The 12799-nt window shown below is 43.2% G+C and overlaps 1 pseudogene across 1 annotated transcript; it reads right to left on the reverse strand.

The window, feature by feature from the left end:
• Nucleotides 1–279: 279 nt before the first annotated feature.
• Nucleotides 280–4023, reverse strand: LOC147826464 (uncharacterized protein C2orf78 pseudogene; annotated as a pseudogene). Its single transcript, XR_015439052.1, has 3 exons — nucleotides 3766–4023; nucleotides 3307–3601; nucleotides 280–2373 (listed from the first exon to the last, which is right to left on the reverse strand). The product of XR_015439052.1 is annotated as an uncharacterized protein C2orf78 pseudogene (transcript).
• Nucleotides 4024–12799: the final 8776 nt, after the last annotated feature.

A 12799-nucleotide genomic window follows, 5' to 3' on the forward strand; every position in this document is an offset into this window, starting at 1 on the left:
CCCACACCCATCCTGTGCTGTCATGGACCTTGTCCAAATCGTATTCTTTCACCCTGACCCAAGACTTAGTGTCTCCTGTCACTTCACCCATATTCAATTCTTCTTCTGAGCCCATGTGATCTCTCTTCTTTGGCCTTTTTGACTCAAATCTTATTTCTTTCTCCTTGCCCAGCTCTTAACCTGTGTGCCCATGTTCTGTCACCCAGCATTAAGTTGCTTCTTTTAAATGCATGCTTTGATCCCCACCTGTACCAAAGGAAACCACAGTGAACACACCTCAAAACTTAAAAGTGGGCTTTATTTCCTATCTATTTGTTCTACTGAGCTCCTCTGCTGAGGAGCTATATTATAATGAAAATAACCAGGATGTGGTTATGATAATCTTCAGTGGTACATCAGAATCAGCAAATTTCTACTTCTCTCTGCATATCTAAGTGGAGAACCACTTGATACCAAAGAGGCTGGACAGTGCTCCTGGCTCTCATCTTACGTATCCGTAGTATTGAGCAATTTCCATGTCTGTCTCCCTCTGCCTGAAAAACTGCAGCTTCCCTAAGGAGGTGTATTTGGCAGCCAGCTCCCGCTCTAGCTGAGCCTGCCTCTTCATCGCTTCTCGCTCTGGTCTCTGTTCCTCTGTAATCGGGGTTGACAGGACTGGTTGGGGAACGCTGGGCTCCCTCCAGGGAATTCGCTGGCGGCTGAAGTCTTCGATGAGATACGGGTGGTGCCGCAGAGGTGGGGAACTGCACTGCTTGGTCAGACCGGTGGCTACAGGCACTCTTCTGAGTGAGGAGCAAGGTGATGTTGCCCGGGATGCAGGCTTAGACACTGCAGGCCGAGGAACTCCGGGCTGGGTCTTCCAGGTCAGGTGTGCTTGGCTGGCATTGTTCAGAACTGGCTGAGCTGGTTTGATGGGATGCATCAGAGAGGTGTTGCCAGCAGCTGTTTGGGATGGCTGTGCTGTGTCAGTGGCAGCAGGTTGGACAGGGTGAGCTATAGTGGGCTGCCTTGAGGCTGGAGGCTGTGGCCTTCGGCAAACGGGTCGGGATGGAGGCTTTTCTGGGCTGGGAAAAGACAGTGGTATTAACTTCACCTGCCCAGGTGGGGGCAGCTCACACAGGGATGAAGATGAAGCCTCTGCTTCAGCAGTGCTGGGGGGGTTCCGGGCATCATCCCGAGGGATTTTCCCCTCACATGGGACCCCTGGCCAAGATTTGCCTGTTGACGTCTTGAGATCTTTGGTGCTACTCGATGCTCCCAGGGCCCTGGAGGAAAAGCTTCCACCTTTCTTATCCAACTTCTTCCCTAAAGGGTGGAAAACCTGCACAGATTCCAGCAAGTGCATGCCTAGGCTGGTGTGAGGCATTTTAAATACCTCTTGACCAATCACAGGTTGTTGTCTCTTGCGCTTCCGGTTAGGAATCGTTGGCACCTCTTCTGCCTTGACCTTAGGCTCAGACTGCTTATTCTCAAGAGCTTTCTTGGCATTATTGCCTTTGGTTCTCTTGTCCTTCCCTTTCCCATGACCCTCATCTTGGTTGGTTCTGCTGGATGCCATCATTGGAGATTTTCTGTAGGACTTCTCAACCGTGTCCTTGGGAGCCCTGTCACTGGCTGCTGCACTAAAAATGCACCCTTTTCCCCCTGACAGGCTCTCGAGGTCCATGAGCTGCAGTTTAGCCTCAGGAGCTCCAGTGATAACCTCAGAAGCTTTATGTTTCTTCTTCCTCAACTTTGCTGAAGGAACATTGGTGATAGCTGAGTTTTCCTGCACACCATTCTCATGAATCTCATGAGTGTCTTGGGCTAGGATGGTTGTGGGCTGATTGGACTGATCAAGATCTTCCAAGGACTGGAGCACCTGGGGAAGTTGAATGTCCTCTACCAGGGCCCCAATATCTGCCCAACCCGGGCTGGACTCAATCCCCTTGTCAAGGGTCCCTGGGTCCTGGGGAGTCAGGTGGCACTTTCCCAAGAGGGCATCTTCAGAACGAGGATTCTCAGGGATTGGATGCTCAGTGGAAGCCAGCAGCTCGGGAGAATCAGCGGATGCCAAGGAGAATAAAGGCTGATCTTGGGTGCCTATAAAGATCTTCTGGGCATCCAGAGGCTCTAAGCCCTCGCTTCTCATCTCATGCCAGTTCTTCTTCTCTGATTGCTCCCAGCTTGAATCCAAGGCCAAGGAATGAGTGGAATTATGCACTGGAGCTCCCGCTGAAATGCCCCCAGACTCAGTTGGTGGGCTTCCCTCAGGCAACTGGGCATTTTTGGTGCTGCAGGACTCTGGGATTTCTGCAAGTTGTGACACAAACCCTGCCTGGCTCAGGGCTTGCCACCCCACATATGTCTCTGTCTCTGGGGACATTCCCTTTACTGCAAATGAAACAAGGGAAAAGTCAGTCTTTCCTAAGGGAGTTGCACCCCGTTCACACCAGCACAGCCCTCGGGAGCCCACCAAGAGTCAGCAAGGCCTTCCCATTCCCTCTCCTTAAGGACCATGGACAGGACCTTGCTTTATAGCTAGGAGGTAACTGTTCTTCCTGCTTATCAGCTGATGTCTTTCTTCTTATGGCTTTCTTTTTAGGTCCTAGGATTGTTCTTAGTCAAAGGAAACAAAGTGATTTTTAGATCAGGATATATTTTGGTACAGTGCTAGAGTATTGTCTACTATGCACAAGGCCCTGTGCACTGTATACCCTCCGCGCGCACACACACACACACCACACACGCAGATGTGCAAGCACCCACATATGTGCACTCTCACAGATAGAGCTGTTCAGGTGTAGCTTCCTACTCTCAGATACTCTCAGTGCTCTCCTCTCTTGCTGGTATAAGTACACTTCTTGCCTTGGACTAGGAGAGATAAGGTCTTACTTATGCAAAATGTGAGCAGGACAAGTACTGAGGCACAAGCTTTGGACAGGATCTCTGAAATATAAGGTATTCCATCTTGCTGAAAATGAGGGAAATGAAACTGTCCTCACCACCTTAAACTTGGAAGTGTCTTCCAAAGGGACCACAGCAGTAGAAGACCAAAGGGAATTGCTTATGGAGGGCTGCTAAAGGGGAACTCATCCTTAAGAGCTCTGAGAAGTGTGGCCTGCCTCAGTGGCCTCCTGGGCTGCTCTTGAGCATCAGGGATGGCCTCTATGGTGTCCTTCATTCCCTACTTACAGAGTCTGGAAGCAGAGCCCATCTCAGGCCTGAAATTCTGCCTATCTCTATGCTTACCTGTACTCAGCAGGAGATTCACCCCTCCTGCATAGTGGCACCCTGATCCCTTTTGTTTCTGCTCTCAGTACCCACCTTGGAAACTCATTTTCATGTTGGCTTGCACAGATCCAGAATAGCAGATGGCAGGAGAAGCTGATGTTACGACACTTGTATGCTGAATCTCCTTCAACACCATTACCATCTCTGGCTGAGGGGCAGCAGCCCCACTGCCTGTGTGTGACAGAAACTCATACGGCTGCAGTCCTCCAAGCTCTGCACATATCAGAGGCCCCATTGCACTTTGATTGTAGTAGTGGTAGCCCTGTCCTTGGTTCGGAATGTATGGTGATGGTGTTGGCTGAACCAGGCTGGCAGCTATAGATGGATAAATGGGGGTGATTTACCATGGGTATTAGCATGGGCAGGCATAGATGAGGAGACAACTGTTGTGCTCTGGTTAGTGACAGACACCGTAAAGGTCTCCAATGGTGGATGCCTGCTTCCAGAGCCTGCCATGCCATCCCACTGCCAAATATCTGGACAGAACCCAACCAAAGAGGACATCTACCCCTGGCCAGCAGCCCCTGAAAACCTACTTTCACTACAGTGTTGATAAGTGTAGGAACTGGCTATGACTGGCTGGAAGTAGTTGACAGAAGCTGAGGGCAGCAGCCATGCTGAAGTGAGGGCTGGACCACTTGATGTTAAGGGAGCAGCCATGCTCATGATGAAAGGTGATAGCTCCAGAGGATTGGAGGTTCCCATGGATAGTGGAATTTGGAAATTTTCTGTAGGAAACAAGAGAACCATGAAAACATGGGTGAGACCGACAAATTCTCCCTATTTTTGATCACCAATATTATCTATCCTAAAGTCCTTGTAATCAGGATGCTTGTGATGCCAATATTTAGTGAGCTTCCAGGAATTACTTTCAGATGTTCCTTAATAACTGGAACACTTTGGAACTCTTTCCATGAGCTATCTACCTCCCTCTTGGGTCACTGGAGATCCAAAGTATCCTATGCATGTGTGCTCTGTGCACCCTGTGCTGCCCTTCAGCCTGCCTTCACACTGACTCATGACCCTGGGTGGTGGATTTGGAGCCTTTCAGACCTAGAAGGTCCTTAGAGAACTGTAACCTTATCAGTTATGAGTGGGGAGACTGAGACAAGAGAGGCCCATTGACTTGTCCAAGTCCTCCCATGGTGTACTACTGGGACTGGGTTACAGAGCATGACTTCCCTTGCTCAGGACTTTGTGTGCTGGGCACAGGCCAGAAACCAGCAGGAAATGAACTTTCACCTGCACATCTTTGCTACTCACTTGCTACAAGACAGTATAACTCTTGCCATTGTTATCTTTCATGTCTCATTGTGCTTGTGCAGGACGCTCGCTGTCTCCCAGGGGTCATTTGTAACCCAGGCTCATTGCTAAATTGCAAGAGTCATTCTTTCCCTTCTCGAGCCTAGCTTCTGATCCTAAGTCACCATGACTACTGAGGGTTAGTTTCTCAAGAAGTGACTTTGGGAAGAAAAATGTTCTTTAAACTTTCTGACCTGAAAGTTACTCATCTACAAAGAGGTGATGCAAATAAGCACAGTGACAGTTCACCCATGAGTGAAAGGGACATACTCCCTGCGATACACCTAGATGGACATGGAAGGGGGGCTGGAAATGTACAAAGTAAAAGGAAGAACATATAGCGCCACAGACTGAAAAGGGACATACAGAATATAATAAAAAAATGAGGTGCAAGAATCCCAGGCTGCTCATTTACTAGTTTGTTTAGCAAGCATAAAAGGATACTGAATTTATGGAGAAAGAAAGTGCTGTTATACCTGCAACATTAGGAAAACAAACATGATTGACTCTATTGTAGGGAGCAGGATAAACCAAAGGCAGCCCCCCATAGATGGTGATTTTGAATGTAGTTCTCCTGAATACATGTGGGCAGGTAAACAATTTCAGTGAAAAATGGGGAACAAGCCTCAAAAGGAAACAAATGTGAACATCTAGCAAGTCATAACTTATATATTCCAAACCTGGTGTGAAGGTGGGAATAGCGGTATGTGTCTGTCTGTAGCACCAAAACTCAGGAGGCTGAGGCAGGAGGATTGATCAGCTCAGAATTCAATTTGGAGACCAAATTAGTCAACCTGTGGAGACCTCATCTCAAAAATAAACAAAAAATGAAAGAAGGCAAAAAAAAAATGAAAGAAAGAAGGAAAGAAAGAGAAGAAATCCCACAGAGCATGGAGTGCAAACAAGTATAAAGGAATTCCATTATTGTTCTCATTCACTTTTGTCTTGACTGTCACCCACCAAGCAACAGATGTTCATCCCACAAGACAGATTTGACCCGTGATATTATCACATACCAGGCTAGGGAAAGACACATGAAAAGAGAAGCACAAAGCTTTCATTTCTCCTCACCGTCTACTAAATAAATATCTTCAATAATCAGGAAGGTATTTCACTCCTACAAGGTAACAAATCTATCACTGCTAGAATACAAAGAAAATGATATTGGTTTTTTCTTTTCTTTCTTTGTTGTTGTTGTTGTTGTTGTTTTGTGTTGCTATAGATTCTCACTAATTGGCCCAGGCTGGGCTTTTACTTATGGCCTTCCTGCCTCAGCCTCCCTTATAGCCAGGAGAACAGAAACTGAAATAATTCTTTAAAAGGTAGGAAATCTCACAGGAGCTCACAAAATTATTTTCTATAAGTGTGGAATGAGAGATATGGGGCTTGACATTTTTTCTTATACGTGAGCAGGTATTTCATTGGTTTCTTGGGTGTCAAAAACTGTTCATGAGTATGAATATTAATGAAGACGCTGATAGCAAATATGCATTCTGTTTTAGGAAGAAAACTTTCATAAAGATGACAAGCACTCTTCATCTGAAACTCACAAGCACGCAAAGGGAGTGGGTTTTTGGATACTCAAGGGGTAAGAAACATCATTTAATAAATCTGTTTAGTTTAGGGCCAGGGATTTAGCTCAGTGGCACCGTGTCTACCTTGCAAGCACAAGGTCCTGAGTTCAATCCCTGGTACCAAAAAAAAAAAAAATCTATTTAGTTTAAAAATCAATCTGAAATAGAAGTTGAAAATTGTTTCCCTGGCCCTCTGGATGATGAGTTTTTAGCATGTATATAGGAAGAATTGTGTGTGAAACAACCGAAATGCTCACATTAAAGTATTATCAGGTGGCATCTATGTTGGTATAAGCAAGAGGAACAAAGCAATCAGACCATGACATTTCTGATAAGGTGCATTCTCCAAGGGAAACCCTAAGCTAGCCTTAGTTTCCTTCTTACACCATTAAAGGCAGCATTGGGCAAGCCCGCCTTGTTCTGCCCTTGTCTTAAGAGATTGCACTCTGTTCTTTCCGTGGTCCCTTGAAGCCTTTGGTGGTCTCCAAGATTCTAGCCCACACACTATCACCTTCCTTTCTGGAGAATGTCCCCATGCCCCCCATCTCTTTTCTTTTTGTTATTTTTCTCCCCTTTAATTTTGCATGTTTCCCCCTCCTTCTCCCTCCAATTCCAGGCACTTTCTGTTGGCCCCTGCTTCACGGAAACCCTCCCAACTGTCCTTCTCCTCCAGTATCAGCCTGGGTATAGCCCAGCCCTTTGATCATGGTGTCTGCCTGTTTGTGTTTTCACCCAGTTCAGACAGAAATCTCTGGAACATAAGAATAGTTCATTTTGAATATCATCAGAGTAAAAGTGGAAATACTAGTGTAGGGAGACTGCCAGTGATGAAATAGTGGCAGTTTTCTACCCCACGTAGTTTTTTTTTTTTCTCATTTTCTGTTGAAACAAACACACTTAATATGTCTTGGATTAGAGTTTCTGTTCCTACCTACGACCTTTAAGACTCTGTTAGAATAGAAAGGGAACAAAGCATAGGCAGCTGGTCATCCTCAGGGAGCAGTTGAGGAAACACTTTTATTTAAGAGTAAATCAGGGCCGGGAATTAGCTCAGCGGTTTCGCCGCCTGCTGCGCAAACCCAAGGACTCCAGTCTGACCCCCGGTATCAAAAAAAAAAAAGAAAAAAGAAAAAAAAAGAGTAAATCATCTACCCAAAGTCCTATCCTTACTAAAGATTCAAGCCATAAATGAAATTAAGTCTGTAGATTTCCAGTTCAAGACCTTCCTCCAGTCTCCCGAGTATTTGGTCCCCACTAGCAAACTGATTTGGGAGAGGAGGAAATGTGTAATGTCGAAGACCTCTGAACTTAACTGTCCTTACCTGACATGGTCAGAGAAGGGGTAACAGCGATTGGAGATACAAAGGACGAGAGGGTAATGAAGGATATCTGGGTGGCTGAAGCTGAAGTGAACAAGTATTCAGTGGGAAGAGCACTGGTCACACTGTCCACTTAACTATGACCCAGGCGTCCCTTCAGACTACTCCACGGAAATTCAAAACATTTCCCCAGCCAATGGTAAGTTGGCAGTTGGATGACGTCACATAGGGGGCAGTTGAAAGAGCTGAGGTAGCCAATAGGGAGGTCAGATTCCCAACCAGAAGCCGTGATTGGATGGAGAGAATGCAGGTAACTTAGAACAGCACCTGAAAGATTGAGTGAGCTCTGGGGTGGTGACTTCCCATGAGACAGACATGACTCTCTCACTTACACACCTTCTGTTGTAGAGAGCACCTCCAAGCATCTTCAAAATTGTCTGGAGTGAAGTCATTTATATTGTGTATGTAATACTACTCATGACAGTAGGTAATAACCTACCCATAAGTATGTATTATATGCAGAATATAATAATATAATTTATAATTTGATTTATAAATATAAATTGTATCATAATTTATAATTTATATAATAATATAATTTTCTTTTCCATGAGGAAGAGAGAAAGAGACCTCCAGTAGAGTAATGACAATTATTCTGAAGCCATCGGGGTCCATGTGATTAGTGAACTTACTGCAGCTTTCAAGGACCCAAGGAAGGGACATGAGAGCTCTTTGAGTAACCTGGTTGAAGAGACGGGTGAAGTCCTTTGAGTGCACCTAGTAGGGAATGCTGTGGTCCCAGGTGCTTCTCTCTTAGTTCGTGTTCTTTGAGCTGGGCTTGGCCACACCAGGAGGACTTGTATATCCTTCCTGCTCTCCTTCTCCCGAGTACCTTCACTGCAAGGCTTGTTTCTTGGGCAAGCCTTGATTTGACTTTGAATTCCTATACCTAGAGATGTTATTTCCTGTCCATTCCCAAAGCCAGGGTCTCCTTTTCCATTCATTCATTCATTCATTCATTCACTCATTCATCATTCACTTGTTTATGTTAGCAATACACAATGTTTACATTCTCTGTGTCAATTTGGTGCATGTACATTACACACCTTAATTCCTTTTTCTGCCTCTTTCCTTCCCTTCTTTCACCCTCCCATTAGTGCCTTCATGCTCTGACAGCCAGACTCTGACCAGGACCACCAGTCTTCACAGAGGTAGTGGAGAGAGCTGACTGCAAACATGCCCTGCCATGCACCTTGGTCAAGGTTCTTCCACCCTTAATTTGCTGCCTCTGGCTCCCTGCTATCTGGCTCTTCCACACATGATAGGCATTGAGGATGCTTTGTGTCTTCTTTGGTAAGTGAAGCCTGTGTGACAGGTACTACAACCTCCTCCCCAGGATGCAGACAGCTAGCACAGAATCTGAGGACTCTCATATTTTCATGGCATAAGGACATGTGTCTTTCTCCACCATGCATGGGCATAAGGACAGGCAAAACAAAGAGAAGGATAGTTAGAAAGGAAAGAAGATGAAACCCAGGCACAGGGGAGGTGAGGATGCTGGACACAGCGTACCCATTATGGTCTCTGATTTTCTATAGGGAAGGATTCCACACAGTCCGGCCTCACCTACACAACAGATAACTCAATATTTTCAGGTGGCAAAACAATCCAGAAAATATCATTCATTCCATGACCTGGAGAAAAAAACAAATATATTTTCTCCTTCCCCCCCACACATGTTATTTTTACGAATGCCGTAGATGGAAGACAGATTGCATGTTTTTCTCTTCATGGTTGTTCTTTTTTCTTTCTCTTTCTTTCTTTCTTTCTTTCTTTCTTTCTGTCTTTTTTTTTTTTTTGCTTAAATTTGTGTATTGGTACATTTGAGGTTTACAATATGTTTACATTTATCATTGGGTGCATGTAACTGTACAAGTTGTATCTTCGTTCGTATTTTTTCCCCATGACCTGTGCACCCTTCATCCCTCCAACCTTCCCTATTTACATACTTTGTTTCCTTCTTTTTTTCTTTTCTCATAATTTTTCCTTTCCATTCTTTCCTTTCCCCATTTCCTCCCACCACCTCTACCCCTTTGTACCTTTTCCTATTTCAAAGTATCAATTATTAGTTATTAATCCTTATTTCCACTCTCAGTTTCTCACACTAGAGAAACTATTTGGTATTTACACATGTGTGTTTTATTTATTTCACTTAAGAGTATCGCCTCAATATGCATCCATTTAGCTATAAATGACTCTAGTTTCTCGTTCTTTACGGCTGAGTAGTACTCCATTTTATTAAAAAACCACATCTTCTTTATCCAGTTTCCAGTTGATGGGCACTTGGGCTGTTTCCAAATTTTAGTTTTTACAAACTGTGCCGCTGTAAACATGGGTACACATATATTTCTATGGTATAAATCTTTTAATTCTTTTGGGAAAATACCCAGCAGGGGAACAGCTGGGTCAAATGGGACCTCCAGCCCTAGTTCTTTGAGGTGTCTCCACACTGATTTCCACAGTGGTTGCACCAGTCTGCACTCCCACCAACAATGGAGAAGGGTCCCTTTCTCCCCACACCCCCGCCAGCATTTGTTAGTGGTTGATTTCTTGATAGCAGCCATTCTTTCTGGGGTGAGGTGGAATCTCAGTGTTGTTTTCATCTGCATCTCTCAAATGACCAGTGATGTTGAACATTTTTTCATGTTTATTTGCTGCTTTTACTTCTTTGTCCGAGAAATGTCTGTTCATTTCAGATGCCCATTTTTGAATTGGGTCTTTGAATTTGGGGGGTCTGATTTTTTTCAGTTCTTTATATATTCTAGATAGTAGACCTTTGTCTGAGTTACAGCTGCTAAAAATTTTTTCCCACATTGTAGGTTGTCTGTTAGCTCTGTTGGTGATTTCTCTTGCAGTGCAGAAGCTTTTTAATAAGATGAAATCCCAGTTGTTGATTCTTTCTGCTCGTTCCCATGTATTGAGGTTTTGTTCATAAAGTCTTTTCCTATGCCAATATCTTCAAGAGTTCTACTTAACTTATCTTCCAGCAAGCTTAGTGTTTCTGTCTTAATATTTAGATCTTTAATCCACTTCCATCTTAGTTTAGTGCCTGGTGATAGATATGGGTCTAGTTTTAATCTCTGACAGGTTGAAATCCAGTTCTTCCAACACCATTTATTAAACAGGCTATCTTTCCTCCAATGAGGGTGGTTGGCTCCTTTGTCAAAGATGAGGTGGCTGAGTATGTCATGTCTGAAGTTGTTTCTGCATCTTCTAATCTATTCCACTGATCCTCAGGTCTGTTTCTTTGCCAGTACCATGGTGTTTTTATCACAGTAGCTTTGTAGTATAGTTTCAAGTTGGGGATTGTGATACCCCCAGCCATGTCTCTGTTGCCCAGAATTGCTTTTGCTATTCTAGGTCTCTTCTGGTTCCAAATGAATTTTTGGATTGTTTTCTCTAGTTCTGTGAAGTACCATGTTGGAATTTCAATTGGCATTGCATTAAATCTATATAGCAGTTTTGGAAGTATGGCCATTTTCACTATATTGATTCTTCCTACCCAGGAACAAGGGATGTCTTTCCATTTTCTTACATCCTCCTCGATCTCCTTTTTCAGGTTGCTGTAGTTTTCAGTGTAGAGGTCTTTTGCTTCCTTTATTAGACTGATTCCTAGATATTTCATTTTTTTGGATGCTATTGTAAAAGGAATTGTTTCCCTAATTTCTCTCTCAGTGAGTCTGCTATTTGTGTTTGACAAGGCTATTGTTTTTTTGAGCGTTGACCTTATATCCAGCTACTCTACTGAATCTGTCAATTAAGTCTGGAAGTCTTTTGGTAGAGTTTTTTGGGTCTTCTATGTAAAGTATCATATCATCAGCAAATAATGACAGTTTAACTTCTTCCTTTCCTATCTGTGTTCCTTTTATTTCTCTCTCTTTTCTAATTGCTGTGGCTAATGTTTCCAGAACTGTATTGAACAGGAGTGGTGATAGTGGACATCCTTGTCTTGTTCCTGATTTTAGAGTGAAAGTTTTCAGTTTTTGACCATTTAGTATGATGTTGGCTGTTGGTTTCTCATAGATAGCCTTAATGAGGTTGAGATAAAGACCTTCTATTTCAATTTTCTGTAGCATTTTTATCATGAATGGGTGTTGGATTTTGTCGAATGCTTTTTCTGCATCTATTGAGATGATCATATGGTTTTTATCCTTGACTCTGTTAATATGGTGTATTACATTTATTGATTTATGAATGTTGAACCATCCTTGCATCCCTGGGGTAAGTCCGACTTGGTCAGGATGTATGATCTTCTTGATGACCACCTGTATTCTGCTTGCCAGTATCTTGTTGAGGATTTTTGCATCTATGTTCATTAGGGAGAGTGGGCTGTAGTTCTCTTTTTCGGATGGGTCTTTCCCTGGTTTTGGAATCAGAGTAACACTTGCTTCCAGGAATGAGTTTGGAAGCCTTGCTTCCCTTTCAATTTCCTTGATGAGTTTAAAGAGTAATGGCATTAGTTCTTTAAATGTCTTGCAGAATTCAGCAGTGAAGCCATCAGGACCTGAGCTTTTCTTTGTTGGTAAATATTTTATTGCATTTTCAATTTCACTCATTGTAATTGGGGTGTTTAGAATTTCTATATCTTCTTCATTTAACTTTGGCAATTCATATGTATCTAGGAATCTGTCCATTTCTTCTGTGTTTTCCATTTTATTAGAGTACAGGTTCTCGAAGTAGGTATTGATGATCCTCTGGATTTCTGCTGGGTCTGTTGTGATTGCTGCTTTTTCATTCTCAATTGCATGGATTTGAGCCTTTTCTTTCCTTTTTTTGATAAGGTTGGCTAAAGGTTTATCAATTTTATTTATTCTTTCAAAAAACCAACTCTTTGATTCATTAATTTTTTTGTATCATTCTCTTAGTCTCCATTGCATTGATTTCTGCTCTGATCTTTATAATCTCCTCTCTTGTGCAAGCTTTGGGTTTGTTGTTCTCTTCTTTTTCTAGGAGTTTGAGGTTCTGGATTAGGTTATTTATCTGAGTTCTCTCTGTTTTCCTAATATGGGCATTCACTTCTATGAATTTCCCATGTAGAACTGCTTTCATTGTGTCCCATAGATTCCTGTATGTTGTACTTGCATTGTCATTTACTTGTAGAAACTCTCTAATTTCTTCTTTAATTTCCTCTGTCACCCATTGATTGTTCGGGAGGGTGTTATTCAATTTCCAGGTGTTTGTGGGAGTTTTGCAGTTTCTCATGTTATTGGTCTCCAATTTTATTGCACTATGGTCTGATAATATACAGGGGGAAATTTCAGTTCTTTTACA

This window comes from Heterocephalus glaber, unplaced genomic scaffold (assembly GCF_053883595.1).
Source record: "Heterocephalus glaber isolate CG9 unplaced genomic scaffold, H.glaber_assembly_v1.0 deba00001472, whole genome shotgun sequence".
Classification (NCBI taxonomy): domain Eukaryota; kingdom Metazoa; phylum Chordata; class Mammalia; order Rodentia; family Bathyergidae; genus Heterocephalus; species Heterocephalus glaber.